Genomic DNA, 16,571 nt, shown 5'->3' on the forward strand with positions numbered 1-16,571 from the left:
AACGGGCAGAAGCATGGAGAAAATCTGCTTACTGCCTGGCTCATGGTGGATTGTTCAGCCACAACTTCTTTTATTTTTTTTTTTTCAGAGCTGGGGACTGAACCCAGGGCCTTGCCCTTGCTAGGCAAGCACTCTACCACTGAGCTAAATCCCCAACCCCTTAGCCACAACTTCTTACACAGCACAGTTCCACCTGCTAGGGGATAGTAACACCCACGGTGGGCTGGATCCTCCAATTAGCAACCAAAAAAATGCTCCACAGATATGTTGCACAGGCCCATCTGATTGAGGTAATTCTTCAGTTAAGGACCTCTCTTCCTAAGTGACATGACTATGTCCAGTTGTTAAAAAATTAGATAGCCCATGGGGCTGGAGAGATGGCTCAATGGTCAAGAGCATTGTCTGCCCTTCCAAAGGACACAGGTTCAATTCCTAGCACCTACATGGTAGCTTACAACTGTCTGTAACTCCAGTTCCAAGGGATATGACACCTTCACACCAACGCACACAAATTAAAATTAAATATGTTTTTTAAAAAGCTAAGTAGTACAGACACCATAAGGAGAAAAGTTAAAACTAACTTCCTCTGTAAAGTATTTTATTCATGTTTTTTAGTTACATGAAAATGATTGATTTCAGTATAAGTCTGTGTGTGTGTGTGTGTGTGTGTGTGTGTATGCACACATCAATAATTGTGCTCTCGCCACCCTCCCCAATCCTTCCTGTTCCTTCTCATTGGTCTCTGTCCCCCAAAGAGCCCTTGTCTGCACAACACACACACACACACACACACACACACACACACACACACACACTTAAATCCAGATTCAGATTCCTCACAAGAAGCATGCAATGTTTTATCTTCTTTTTTTTTTTTTTGCAATGTTTTATCTTTTAACCTCCAGTTACAAAGTGATTCTGATGTTTCTAAAATAATGACTCTCAGTTTTTAAGTTTTCTCCCCATTATTGGCTGATAAGGAGAATTTTACATTTTAACTTAAATCCTCTCCAGTGTAGAAAATTAAGTACTAAGAAATAAAAGTACTCCTCCGTCAGAGAGGGCTAAGCTATGGATACCACAAGGTTAGAATCGGGGGTCTTTTTGCTCCTCAAGGACCAAACTTTGCCTTTAATGGGTTCTGTGTTGTCCCCACCGGAGACATGCTTCAGAGTTCCGGATTCAGACAACAGAAGAGTCTTTGGTCATCAGCCCCATGATGATTAGTAACGCTCCTATTCATACCGTAAATAAATATGTATGAAGAAGTTTGTCGGCGTTAATGATGTCCTGAGTCACGCCTGTAGTTCAGACTCTGCGTCTAATTAAGGCCCTCGTCGTGCGCTTACTTGAAGGAAACAACATGACGGTCTTTGTTAAACTGCGGTTGGAATGTAAATTACTAAAAACATTCTACTACAGACGCGCAACACCGTGCTATGTAGGCTGGAAAGAGAGGGTAGGATTACGATTGTGCCATCTTATCCGTACCAACTCTCTGTGGCCCGCAGAGCACAGGCTGGGACTTCTCGGTCTTCTAGCGCGCGCTCTCCCCAGCGTCCTTAGTCTTTTTCTTTGGCCCTGTCTAGACACATATCCCTCCTTGTCACTGTTCCTGGCCCACGTCCCCTTTCTCACCTCTGGATCCATTTATCCAACCGCCAGTCAACATGGCTCCGCGGATTCCCTCTGATAAGTATCTACACGCTGTATCCCACTATATCCCATGCTGACTTTGTTCTTTCCCTTTCACCTTATACAGCCCATCTCATCGGTGTCAATGAACCATCGATGTATTAATAATTCTGAGCATTTTTCTAGTTCCCTACATCAGCTTCGAGATGCCAACAACTTTAGCACTTGGACTGTGCTACAAACCGTGATCCCACGTGATCACTTGAGTAGACAAACAGCTCTCTCTTAGCCTAATTAAAATGCAAGTTTGTATCCAAATCAAAACTTTTCCACGTTCACCATCTACGCCAGTGGCTCTCAACCTTCCTAACGCCACGACCCTTTAATACAGTTCATGTACTAAAATTGTTTTCATTGCCGCTTCATAACTGTAATTTCGCTACCACCAAGAACCGCAATGTGTCTGGTATTTCCATGGTCTTAGGCAAGCCCTGTGAGAGGGTCATCTCACCCCCAGGTTGAGAAGCACTGAGCTATACTCTTTTCCTCACACCCTTGTTTCTATTAGATTTCCCCACAGTGGCGCCTGTTATCTTTCAATTGTCTATAAGCATTCTTGTCCTTCCTATGAAAATGTAATTCTTTTTTCATCGAGTTCAGGGGATGTTCTGAATAGACTTGACTTACCCTTCAGAGCCAGTCAGTCTGAAGACACGCCTATTTTTGTCTATCAGGTAAATTTTACGGGTGTTCTCTGTTACTTTGATGACTTCTATATCCCTGTGGAAACCATCAGTCAACACTGCGATTCTGTGTTTGGATATTTGACTGTAGCCTTCCGCATGAATGATTGACTCATTGATCCATTCTAGAATCAAAGAACGGTGTATAGCTGGTCAGAGGATCCAGCAAATACGTAAGCCCTGTGTGATCTCACCCTCCATGCAAAATTTGAGGTTTAACAAAATGTATTTTGGAAATATAATTACACGAACTCTAAAACTAGCCTAAGAAGAAATGTCATTAGCTTTTTAATGAAGCGTGGAAATTTTAGTGAGAGGAAAAGTCTGTTCCTAAGATGATTCTCAACTGAACAACATCCTAAAAGTAAAATTAGCTTTGTCTTTAACTCAAGATTCTATAAATGCCCCAGGTTTGTATGTATGTGTATGTGTGTGTATATATTCCTTTTTAAAGTATATGTATACTTTTAAATATATTACATATCTACATAAAATATATATAATTCATAAAATGAATAATATATAAAATATATAAACTGTTTTTTTCTTTTCTTTTTTTCGGAGCTGGGGACCAAACCCAGGGCCTACCACTGAGCTAAATCCCCAACCCCTATATAAACTTTTTAAAGGTAATATACCCTATATTATATTATATATTATTTATATATTGATATGATATGTAATATATCAATAATACATTATTAATGTTAATATAATTAATAATATATTATTAATATGCATTATGTAATATGCATCTTATAATAATATTCTTCTGGGTAAAATCAGCTTTACTAATAATTATACACAGTTGATTTGCAAGCCTGTAGCTTATGGGTAGCACAGTGCTAATCATAGCATTTTATAAGATTCAGGGACACGCTGCATTCTGGCCAGAACACAGTATCTGCAGTCTCATAGGGTAGAACTATAGAAAAAGGACACAGGTACCTATAACACCAAAATGTGTTCCTCTTAGGCCATTTGAGTAGATATAAAGGCGTGTCATAATGTTTTAAAAGAATCATTTCTTTGAAACTTTACTGATGAGTCTCCAACACAACCATACTGTAATTAAACAGTCATTGGCAAAGGAAAGTAAACGTTAGAAAACAGGATGAGGCCCTCGGTGAGTTGGAGACCCAGAGCGGGAGCCGTTTGTGTCTGTGCTCTTTTAAAGCAAATACATAAATCTGCTCTCCGATGGAGCACGGCCAATACCTGTCAGCTGACAGGGGATACAGGAGCCCCAGTGAACTGATGTCTTCATCAAGTGCTTGGCCTCGCACGGACTGCATCCTAGACCAGTTTATTCAAAGCAGAAAGACAGAGAATAAGCCTTAAGGCTGCCACTAATCGTAAGGGCCCTAATATTTCTTCTCACCCACTGTTGAACAATGCAGTTCTACTCCGTACTGGGACGGCCAAGTCGAAAGACAGCAGACACTTCGAGTTAACCTCCATCTACCAGGCCCAGGCACAGAATTTAACCAGGGAATTAATCAATGCTTTACATGAACGTTTAGAAATTGGTATGTCGATGATTTTAGAGAAAAGACGGTATCTAATTTCTGAAAGCTGGAAAGGTCGCCGTTTAGCATCAGCTAATGGAATCACATTCATAACTTCAGTAGAAGCAAACAGCGAAGGCTAAAAGCCTTTCCTGGGGCTTGGGATATAGATCCGTGAGAAAGTATGGGCTTGCAGGGCATAGTCCTCCGTCCAACGTTGGGCATGGAAAGAAAATAATAGCCCAAAGCAACCACAAATATGTTCCTTTTGAGAGAGGGTCTTACTCTATAGCTATGACTGGCCTGGAACTCACTCTCTACAGCAGGCTGGCCTTGAACTCACAGAGCTCTCCCTCCCAGGCACTGGGATTATAGGCACACATATCCAAGCCGCACAAGAACCAACGTGAGAGTCACTTGTCCATCACTGAGAAGGGTGAAAGGCTCTTTCCAGGCTTCCATTTGCCCTAAGATGCTTTCTTTGAACAGTTACACTATGTAGATGCTAATGTTGACATCAAGTTACAGCTTGGCATGGCATCAAATGTGAGAGACACTAACCGTGGCATGTAAGCTTAAAACAAGGCCCTGGAAGAATGAATAGAATCGTTCACTTATAAGATCCATGCCTTGTATGACATTGTCCCGGCATCTTCTTGAGTCACTGGATACCTAGGCTAAATCCAGGTCCTCTTGTGTTTATTAGGCCATTTTTAATACCATTTTAAATTGATAGATAGTATGATTTTCTGAAGTGTACAAAGGAAAAAACCATCTCAAACTTAATTTTTGTCCCAATACTTTTACAACACAGATAACATCAAATACCTGATACATGGGGGTTTTTTTGGGGTTGAAGAACACTTTCACAAGGGTCACCTAAAACTATCGGAAAACTCAGATATTTACATTTTGATTCATAGCAGTAGTGAAATTACAGCTATGAAATAGCAACAAAATAACGTTACAGTTGGGGGTCTCACCTTAACATGAGGAACTGTATTAAAGGGTCGCAGCTTTAGGGAGGCTGAGAGTCACCACCTTAGAGCCTCACCTCTCTCACAGCTGACTCCCTCAGCTTCTCCTGTGAGAAACTGCGATCAGCCAGCCTCCTGCTCTGAGCACCTGTGGCCACGCCTTCTTTGTGATTACAGATTCCGGAACCCTAACTGGCTTCCGGCCTGGTGTTTTGTCACAGCAACAAAAGGTAACTAATACAGCTAGTTTAGGGGGAATGGATAAACTGTCTCAGGTTGAGCCCATGTTCTCACAGCTCTAACAGATCCAATAAATATGTTGGATCTGATAAATAGGGGGGAAATATTCTGTGTAGAAAGAAATAATATGTGATTTTAAAGAGGGTCCCCAGAAAGTGCTTTCCCACACCCCCGACCTCAACAATTTCAAATTAGGAAGATTCCACTGGCCGTCCTTATCTCCCGTTGTGGCGCTGAGGCTCCCAGTAGCAGTTCAGCCCATTGGAAACTATGTAGAGTAAATGAAGGCTGAATAAACACACAGCCCCATTTGTCAGACAAACAGGGAGTGTGCACAGGTTAAAAGAATCATGTGCACCTTGCCAAGAAACAAATGAGAACCTAAGAAACGCCCGGCAAAGAGGTCGGAGAACTTGTCCTGAGTCTGACAAGAAAAGGATTTCCTGTCTACTACTATCTTTGATGGAAGGGTTTCCTACAATAGCTAAAGGTGGGATTTGAAAACATGGTAAAAAAAGAAATCGTGTGAAATCTAGGACTCTGTCACAGATGTGATGTTATAAACTAGACAGCATAACACAGAAGAACCCTCATCATTGGGAACAGCAATAGGCCATGTTCCTTTCTAGAAGATTCTTCTAGAGTGGAGCTCATACTGATTATAACTATTGAGTCATGTAAAAGCAATCTATTGCGTCTAAAGGAGATCCAAGCAGATCGGCTGATTCTGGTGGCTTCCAGGGATTCACTGGCCCAGACTCTCATTCTCCTCGGGCCCCGCTCCTACATTCCAAGTCATCTCCCTTCTGCTCAGCCACACAGCCGGAATGTTAACAGGCTAGCTCTGGCTAGGGGAAATGATCCAGACGTCAAAATAAAAACCCAGTGCACACATTGTTCAGACAAATGAGTGCCCGTTTAGAAAAAATACACATAATTAAATTAATAGCTCGTGCTTAATACAAAGTCAATCTCAATGCCAGGAAACTTTGGGGCGGAATAAAACCTTGATGTAGAAAGTAATGGTATAAAGAAAAGAAAAGAAAACACGTGACCATGTCTGTGGATACAGACCAGGGAGTCTTTAAATATGTTTCAAGACTCAGAAGCCACTAGCAAAAAGATATATTTGCTCTAGAGTTCCAGGATGGCGGAACACAGCTGCCTAGAACTCACCCCCTTCTCCTACAAAACAAAACCAAAGTTTCAGGCTGGCCACCACATGGCGAGTGACCCATGGAGAACGCTAGGAGACAGAGGCAGAGAATGAAAACTTGTAAGATTTAGAGACCTCAGGAAATTATCACAGGAAGAAAAGTAAATTACCCCCAGCTCTTTCAATAGCCAGCAGTCGGGAAGTACCTCTCGGGCAAATGGTGAGGATTGAGAGCCCCCACAAATTCTGTCAGTGTGTTTGCTGCAATCTCAGGTACAGAAAAACCATGTGATAACCATCGGTCCACAGCCAGTGCCGACAGGTAACGTGAAATGTGCACAGGAACGCTGCTTTGGAAGTGTGTCAGACATCCTCTCCCATCAGACCCTGAGGTGCTACTGCCAGACGGCCATCGTGAGAAAGAGAATGTTGTCTGGCTTTAGATGGCTCTGTGAGTCACAAAGCCTGTATACCTCACCTCTGAGAGCCCAGAGAGCCCACTGTGTGGTCGTAGGAGGCTGTGCCTCAGACTACAATCCTGGCCTGTAGAGCTACATTGGCTTTACCCACTGGCTATCCTACACAGGATGGGAAATGTGACAGAGGAACTGGAATGTGCCATACTTAAGAATCAGGACGGCAGGGAACTTGCTGAGATGGAGGGCACAACAGTTGTAGGTGGACTCCTCCTCGAGCTGGAACTAAAGGCAGCCACCTGTGTGCTTCTCACCATTCCTTCCTCCTGCTCCATGGGCAAGGCTCTGTTTTGATCATTAGAGACAACACCCTGACTCCTGCAATAACCTTGTTCCATGAAATGCCACACGGGCTGGAGAACTTATGGCTCTAGCTGTGGCCCAGTCCCTGCCTATGCACACAGCTGGTGTCGGGGAGTAAGGATGTTTCCTGGCTCTGGCCAAGATCCTGATTCTAGGTGGGAGGTACCACTGACGCAACAGAGATGAATGTCTCCCTTTCTACTACCCCCGCCCCTGTCTACATTGTCTGGCTATATGCTGCTCTCAGGACTGAATATGAGGACAACCTGAGGGTACTGTGGTTCCTGCTACCTCACAAAAGATGTGGGCTCTTCCTGCCGCATGGTTGGAGGAAGGCGTTTCACCACTGCTGATGTGGGCAGTGCCGGAGGCCTTTGAAGTAGCAAAGCTAGAGTCAAGGAAGTCCAAGGGAGTGTCACTGTTCGACAAGGGCCACCATCCTACTGCAGGCATACCACACCATAAGGACCCCAGATCTAATGCTCTCTACTCATCTCCTACCTTAACAGTTTGAATGTCCTCTTCTGTTAGTGGAGTGTGTATGTACACTTACCTATGCATGCACACATGAAGGATGTCTTCCTTTCTCCCTCTGTCTTACTCCTAAGAAACTGTCTCTCACTAAACCCGAAGCTTGCTATTTCAGCAAGGATAGGTGGTGAGCAGGATCACTGATCCAGTTGTCTCTGTCCTTTGATGCTGGGTTACAGCACTTGCAGCCACTCCAGGGAGTGCCAGAGACTGTACCTCAGGACCACATGCTTGCACAGCAAGTGCTCCTTCTAAGCCATCTTCCTAGCTTTCCTGAAGGTCTCTGAGGCAGTGGGTCTCCTTGACTATACCACAGTATGCACTGTTGTAAAACTCACCAATCATAGCCCAAGAAGAGATAAGTAAATGAGACTATCGTACCAGCTGGAATCAAAACCAACAGTGCATAAGCTGAGAGACTTCAAGATACATCTTCAGGAGAGAGCTGCACACTAAGAAACTCACAGAAGAAATTAAAAAGGAACAAAGATGCCTGGTTCATCATCAGGTTTGCAGGACTCAGGTCTCGTGTAAGGAAACAAATACTTTTTAAAAGATAACATGTTGCCTCCACAGGATCATAGTAGCTCTCTAGTGAAAGATTCCAAAACACTAAAAGTAAATAAAATACCTGAGAGAAATATGTTAACAATTATTTAAAAACTCCATGAAAACCAAGAAAATACAGTCAGTTGAAATTGGGAGACAAAGTAGGAGGGAACGAGAACTTCAGCACAGAGGTAAACATTTCAAAAAGGAAACAGTTAAAAATAATAGAGAACTCAAGAAGGTAAATTAAAAACATAGTCCAAAGTCATAGCAGTGATAAAGATAATAAAAAGGGAAAGAATATGAACTTCAAGTATGTGTTTATTAGAAATACCTTGGAAATACTATTCAGACTGAAAAAAAAATGAAGATAGAATTAAAATTTTTTGGTGCATCATTAGTAACAAGACATCCATATTTTTGTAATGCTCGAAGGTGAGAAGAAACAAGTTAAAGACACAGACAAAACATCGATTTAAAAACATCAAGGCATTTTCTTAATTTCCAAGTCCAGAAGGTTTATGTATAGATCTACAAATAAACATTTTCCCAAATTTATAGCCAAACTGTCAGTGATCTTGGATCTAGCCATTGGAGAGCAGTGGGTTTAGGCGATGAAGAGAGAAAACAGAAGCTTCTGAGACTTATGGGTGAAGGAAAGAACACTCAGGTGGTCTTGTTACAGGCCATCACAAATCAGTATCTCTCTGCCAAACAGGGGAAGAAGACTGGGAAAATTAATGGAGAACTGGAGTCTGGGTACCAGCAGAGACTGGGTAGTAAAGTATCAGAATGTTTCCGCAGCTTTGTGGACTTGGCTTCCGTGAAGATCACGTGACTTGGCTGGAGCTGCTGATGACGACAACCCACGAGATGCCGAGAGTCCGGATGAGTCCGACTCTGAGAAGGTGGAGTTTTCAGAGGAACCCATGCTGCTGGGCATCCGGATGAAGCGGAAGACCAGAAGAGAAAAAAATGCGAAGATCAGTAAGATGATCTTTGTTACGTCCAGGCTACCATAACTACCAAACACTTAATGTTTGTTTTAAAGAAAGCCTTATCTAACAGTGGAGGACTGCTTATAGAACACAGACCTTTGTGTTATATATATTTTAGAGGCCTTTTAAAACAACCACAAAGATTTCAAATGTCGTGGGTTACACTTTCCCGGGCATGACTGACCAACCTTGTAGATTCCGTTGTATAAAACGAGAAAGAAATGCTGTACTCAGCTTCCTTGTGTATTAGCGTCTCCGGCCCTCTCACCGTCTTTTCGCCCCTGCAGATGCATTATGGGGGACACTCGCTCTGTTTGTGGGAGATCTTTCATCTTCATCTTTTAGTTTGTTCCGATTTTTTTTTTCTTATATAATTCACTCAATACTGTGATGTGTTCATGAGAAATGGGTCCCTTGACCACACTTTGTTAAAGTCACGGACATTGCTGTCACCAGCCACACTGCAGACCACCATTGACAGAGTCCATGCTCACTTAGTCTCAGTGCCTGGACCAGAGCGGCATGAGAGTGAGCACAGGACAATGGTAGGCAAGCTGTCCAATTCAGAAGACTGTGAGTCCAAAATGCCTTTATGTAATATGGTTTCGTAGTTCGGTGACGCTTTGATAAAATGTGGCTAGTTTTTACAGAAGAAAGTATTTCCCTGTTCATTTAGTCCTGTGTATTTAGAACATATACAACTGGAAAATTTTTAAGGTGCTATGTGACCACAGTTCTTTTTTTTTTTCCTCCTGAGGTCTAAATAAAGAGAAAGCAGTTTCCCATTAAAAATAACAAAACAAACCACCCAAGCAAACAAACAAAAAAATCCCACAAACCATCGGGCCCATCCCTCTACATCAAAGCATATATAACTCCTGGTGCTAGGACAGCCTGCAGGGACCAACTCCCTCAGGAAGAAGATCTCTGTCCTCTACCTTTCACTCAATAAAATCCTCACGAACTGTCTTAGTCAGGGTTTGTATTCCTGCACAAAACGTCGTGACCAAGAAGCAAGGTGGGGAGGAAAGGGTTTATTCAGCTTACATTTCCACATTGCTGTTCGTCACCAAAGGAAGTCAGGACTGGAACTCAAGCAGGTCAGGAAGCAGGAGCTGATGCAGAGGCCATGGAGGGATGTTTCTTACTGGCTTGCTTCCCCTGGCTTGCTCAGCCTGCTTTCTTATACAACCCAGGACCACCAGCCCAGGGATGGCACCACCCACAAGGGGCCCTACGCCCTTGATCACTAACTGAGCAAATGCCTTACAGATGGATCTCATGGGGACATTTCCTCAGCTGAGGCTCCTTTCTCTGTGATAACTCAAGTTTGAGTCAAGTTGACACACAAAACCAGCCACTACACTAACTTACTCATTCTTCTCTGACCTTGTATGTAGTCCTGGGGAGATAAGAACTGAGAAATCTGCAATAGTATCCAACAAGACAGAGGCAAGAAGATTGCAAATGCTCGAGGCCAGCCTGGTCTATACAGTGAGCTGCAGGTCAGCCAGGCCAGCCTGGTCTAGACAATGAGCTGTAGGTCAGCCAGGCAATACAGTGAGACATTGTCAGAGCAAAGCAAAGCAAAACAAAACAAAAGTCTTCTTGATACCAATAACATGAAACACAATGGCCCAAATGTCCAGGGCAAACCTCCAGGGCAAACCTCGAGGAACATAGCATGGAATTCTATGAGAAAAGCTTGTGGTGATAAATGATACAGTACCTACATAAAAGGAAGCAGAAAGATTTCAAATAAGCGATGTGGGAATGCACCTCGGCAACTTAGATCAACAAGAAACAACCCAAATCCCAAATTATAGAATACAAGGAATTCCAAAGACACAGACATGAATGAAATACAGACTGGGTAGTCTGTACAAGGAATCAATAAACAGTTGGTTCTTCTAAAACGTAAATAAAATCAACAAAATGTTTAACCAGATAAAGCAAGAAAAATCGAAAATAAGCAAATTAAATAGTAAATTAAATGAAATCAGCAAGAATGGAGACGTTGAAATAAACACCTCAGAAACACAAAGAACTATTGGAAGTTTTTTTTTTAACTCTTCTAACAAATTAAAAAACCTAAAAGGAGATGAATTCTATACCCGTGTGATCTCCCAAAACTGAATTGTGAGGGGAAAATCTTAACAGATCAATAACAACCAATGAGATCAAGTCGGTAATAAAATGTTTTTCAACAAAGAGAACCCCAGCAGTAGAGGAATTCATCATTGAATTTTACCAAATGTTTGAAGAAGAATCAAAACCTGTTCCCTAAAAATGAAAGAGAGGAAACCTTCCAAAACCTTTTTCATGAGAGCAACATTATCCTATTGCCAAACCTACAAAGATAGATGTGCATGCACATGCATACACAGGGAGAGAGAGAGAGAGAGAGAGAGAGAGACAGAGACAGAGACAGAGACAGAGACAGAGACAGAGACAGAGAGACAGAGAGACAGAGAGAGATAGGGAGACAGACAGACAGAGACAGAGAGACAGAGACAGAGACAAGGAGAGGCAGAGAGAGAGAGGGGTGGGGGGAGACAGACAGAGACAAAGAACTATAGACCAAGATCTCTGATGAACTGAGAAATAAAGATTCTCATTAAAACACTAGCAAATCAAATTCAATAGTGTATCCAAAGATCATTTATCATGATTAATTCAGTTTCATCACAGAGACACAAAGATAATTCAATATATACAAATATATCACATCAACAGAATGAAGGATATAAATCAAATAATTGAAATGGACACTGAAGGGTTCTTTGAAAAGTCAGTTGTGTTAGTGTTTCGCTGGAGCAAACACATGAAGGAACGTTTAGCTGAAGCAGACACAGGAGAGAGGATGTTCTGCTAAAGCAAGCACATGAAAGGACATGTGATGAAGGATTTTTTTGCTAACAACCCATATGTTGTCCACCTTACAATGTGTAGTTATGCTACAATTGTCTAGGCTCCATAGAGAAAAATGTCCCAAAAAACTTTTGGTGGTGTGTTATAGTTTCTTGTTGCTTCTATGGTCTCGGACTTATTGGCAGAGTGATGTCAGCTGAGACAGACACATGTGGGAAGGCAAGACACATGCTGAGGCAAGACTCATGGAGGACACAGGATGCTTGGAGAGAGTATAAATAGGACTCAGTAGACACTGACAGAGGCTGAGTTTGGCTTATATATAGAGCAAGCTGTACAATGTTCATGGGTCTCCAGTCTTCACTGACCTTTGCTTAGCTGAGAGAGGCATAGCCTAGAACTTTCCTTGCCATTCCTTTTGGTCCCTTTTGACTCAAGCAGAAGCTGAGGGCCTGGCTGTCTCTGTTAGATAGTGCCACCACTGCTGATTCATGGTTGCTATCCCAAGGCCACAGAACTGGACTGCTGCTGTATCCATGAAGTGTTTGTGGGTGGATGGAGCTGCTGCTGCTGCTGCTGCTGCTGCTGCTGCTGCTGCTGCTGCTGCTGCTGCTGCTGACCTGTGAGCAGAACTGTCGATGTCTAGACAACACAGACGAGAGTTGTTCTAAAGAACCTTTTTGAACAGGTCTACTTTCCTGTATCGTTCTTTACCTTACTGTCTCTGGTGGGTGGTGGGTTAAAAGGGAGGTTAAAACTTGAAAAAAAAATCCATCATTAAAAATAGGTTTTAAGAAAATAAAGTTACAAATTATCATCTCAACAGATACGGAAAGGCACTTGATACACTTCGGCGTCTCTCTATGACAACAGCCTGGAAAATGCTAGGTATTAAAAGGGATGTCAGCAATCCTAAAGACGAAGTGTGAGAATTCACACCCATGTCATAGTGAAGGAGGGCACTTTGTGTGACACTGGAAACAGGAGTGAGTTGTGCACTCGGCCAAGAGCTTTTACTCAATGGACTACTAGAGTTCTAAGTTAAAGTAATTAGGCAGAAGGGAAGAAGTCAAACCAGGCCTTCTATAATAGCAAATTATATGACTTTAGACAGGAAAACATGAAGGTCCACCAAAAGACGATAAAATCTAATGACGTTCGTATCGTAGCCAGGTAGAAGCCAGTGCACATTCATTAGCTTTTCTTTTTTTCTTTTTTTTTTTTTTTTTCTTTTTCTTTTTTTCCGGAGCTGGGGACCGAACCCAGGGCCTTGCGCTTCCTAGGCAAGCTCTACCACTGAGCTAAATCCCCAACCCCCTCATTAGCTTTTCTATGCACTAGTGATGCATTTGCTGAGCACAGAATCAGGAAAGCAAGCTGGGGATGACGGTAAGCTGGGGTGATGGCAAGCTGGGGTGGGCAAGCTGGGAATGAAGGCACACACCTCTGCTTTCAGGGCCAAGACTTAATGGTCATGACTTCAAGAGTGCCTAGGACCACTTACCAAGACTATCTGAAGAGGGAGGAGGAAGATGGAGAAAGGGGAAGGAAGGAAGGAAGGAAAAAATGAGAGAGAAGGGAGGAAGAGAGGGGAGAAAGTAGAGAAAGGAAAGGGAGGAATACAAATCGGGAAAGCAGTTGCATACACAACAGCACTTCCCCCACCCCGTGGGATTGGGGGAGGGGGGAGATCAGGAATAAGGTTAACCAAGGAAGACTCGTGCCATTGGAAGCACAGAACTTTAATGAGAGAAATTGAACAAGGCAGGGGAAAAAAATGGAAAGATCACCCACATTCTTGAATTTTAAAAAGCAACCAAAACAGAGTTCTGGTAAGACGCACAACGGACTAAGGCTGGAGAGATGGCTCAGGAGCTAAGAGTGTGCGCTGCTCTTGCAGAGGACATCAGCTTGAATCCTAGCACCCACGTGGCAGCTCACAAGCACTTACAACTTCAATTTTAAGAGATCCAATTTCCCCGACTTCCACATGTGCACTCACACAGACATAAATAATAAAAAGCAAGTCTAAAAAAAAAAAATAGATTCCTAAATACTGCCCCAAAATAATCACATCAAACTCAAGAGTCTCAAATCACAGCAAACACATTCAACCCCCGTCAAAATAAAATTATATCATTCAAAGGTCTAGAAAAAAAAATAATCTGAACCTGTAGCAATGCTCCAGATACCCTGAATCTTGAGCAAAAGGAACACAGCTGGAAACACGACAGGACCTGACATGATGACTTTTCCACAGAGCCATATAGACAGATACGCACATCAGTCAGGGTACAATGGAGTGCCCATGAACCAGAAGATTCCAACAAAGCTCCAAACACAGCCAGAAAAGACTGAAAATCAAAACTTCATCAAAATTTCTTATCTTGTGCAAAAATCAATTCAATGGGGCTGGCAGTGTTTTTCAGTGGTAGGAGGCTTGCCTGACATGCACTGGACCCCTCATTCAATCCCCAGCCCTGCAAGAAAGAGGTAAAGAAAAAAACAAAAAACAAAAAAACAAAAAACAAAACAAAACAAAACAAAACAAAAAAAAAAAAAAACTCAAACCAACTGAAAGAGTATCAAAATCTGACATTCAGAAACTACTAAAAAAAATGTAGGGGAACACTTTCAAACATTGGCACAGGCAATAAAGTTCCTGGATAGGATTGTAAAATCAGGGGCTACGTGGGGAGCTGACAAATGGAGTCTCGGCTACTTTAAAAGCCTCTGTATAGGAAAGGAAAGTAACAAAAGGTGACAGAATGCAGGAAGTGCCTGCCAGCACTCACTGGACAGATTTAGCACCCAGAGCATGCAACATAGGCTAGTGATCTCTTTGGACACGTCCAAGGGTTAAAAAAACATCAACGAGCTAGTAAGTACCTGGAAAATGCTCATACCATTCACCATCAGAGAAATTCTAAACAAAACTCCAAGGAGCTGCTATCTTATGGAGTGGAAGTAGTTATTGTCAAGAAAAGCAAAAACTAAATGAGAAACAATAAATTTAGGCATAGAAAAAAATTAAAAAGCTTTTACTCCTTGGTGGGGAGAATGTTGATTTGTTACTATAGCTATGTGAAAAATTGGGCAGGAAGGAAGTCCTGAAAGACTAAACATTGGTCTGCAATAGGATCCAATCTACTGTGCTTCTAGATACATCTCCAAGGAGATGAAATCAGGAGACCAATGAAATGCCTGCATTCCATGTTTAATAATAACAAATGTATAAAATCAGCCTAAGTGACCACATAATGGAGAAAAAAAATGTAGCATATACACAAATGGAGTACTATGTAGCCATAAAGAAAATGTAGCATATACACAAATGGAGTACTATGTAGCCATAAAGAATGAAGTCCTCTTATTTTCAGCAAAATAAATGGAGGTATAAAACAGTCTATTAAGTGAATTAAACAGGACACAGTTTGAACAGTCCTGCTGGTTCCCATTCACACATGGAAGCTAAGAAGAAGTCGGCTTGAAAGCAGAACAGGCAAGATAAAGCAAGAAGTAAAAGAAGGAGGTTAGATGTGTTCAGTGTACACTATATAAATGTCTGGGACTATTGTGCAGAAATCCATTGATATGTATAATCAATCATGTTCCTAAACAATTTTAAATAACATCAACTTTATTACAAGGCAAAAAAAATGGTAAGAATTAAGTGTTTCCAGAACATAAAATCAAATAAAAATGTGAAGAACAAAAATAGTTAAATTTAAACATACTTAAACACATACTATGAACAGAATAAAAAAATTGGACAACACAAAATATTATACCTCATAATACAAACGAGACTCAATAAATTGCTAGACATTTGTGTTTATGATACAAAGATCTAATTCAGTCTAGGGCTTCGCATGTGCAAAGCAAGCATTCTGCCACTGGGCCACGTTGTCAGCCCTCACATTTGATTTTTTAGAAAATGGTTTTGACAATTGTAAAATAATTATATATATATATATATATATATATACACACATATGTGGATAGTTATTTTAATTATAAAAAATTTTAATTTATGGATCTTTCATGAAAAAAATAAAGAATACAAACAAAAAGTGAATGCAACAGCCTTAAAATGTTTTAAGCTCTCTAAGGTCCACAAATATAAAAGTAAAGGAGTAAGTTTTAAGATTCACAGACTCAGAGCTGAAACAGGCCTGTAGGGCCTGCCCCCCCCCCCCCCCTTAAGACTAACAGACCATAAAGATAAAGAGGAAGGAATGCAGGAACCAGCCCGAGTTATCGGGACTGACTCTTAGGCCATCTGGCAGGAAGGGATAAGCCCCTAGCCCCTGACATTCCGGACGCCCCAGCCTGCACGTACTCTTTTGCTATGTTGTAACCTCATTTGAATATGCTTGAAGTAGCCAATTGTGTGTAACCATACATCCGCTCCTCATTTGAATCCACCAATCAAGTCCCGGTAACCATGCATTTGCTTCTGTATGCCTGCTTCTGCTCCCCAGAGCCCTATAAAAACCGGTCCCCGGGGGCTGGGGATTTAGCTCAGTGGTAGAGCGCTTACCTAGGAAGCGCAAGGCCCTGGGTTCGGTCCCCAGCTCCGGA

The 16,571-nt window shown here is 41.9% G+C and overlaps 1 long non-coding RNA gene across 2 annotated transcripts in view; it reads right to left on the reverse strand.

Moving 5' to 3' along the window:
* Window positions 1–16,571, reverse strand: part of LOC120093717 (uncharacterized) — a 79,596-nt gene that overhangs the window by 24,081 nt on the left and 38,944 nt on the right. Inside the window, exons 4-5 of one of the 2 annotated variants that reach the window (XR_010053056.1) lie at window positions 12,356–12,629; window positions 4,870–9,050 (exon numbers count right to left, since the gene is read on the reverse strand). This is a non-coding gene — a long non-coding RNA (uncharacterized LOC120093717). The other variant, XR_010053057.1, reaches the window with a different exon arrangement.

The sequence above is a fragment of the Rattus norvegicus genome, chromosome 7 (genome assembly GCF_036323735.1).
Source record: "Rattus norvegicus strain BN/NHsdMcwi chromosome 7, GRCr8, whole genome shotgun sequence".
Taxonomy (NCBI): domain Eukaryota; kingdom Metazoa; phylum Chordata; class Mammalia; order Rodentia; family Muridae; genus Rattus; species Rattus norvegicus.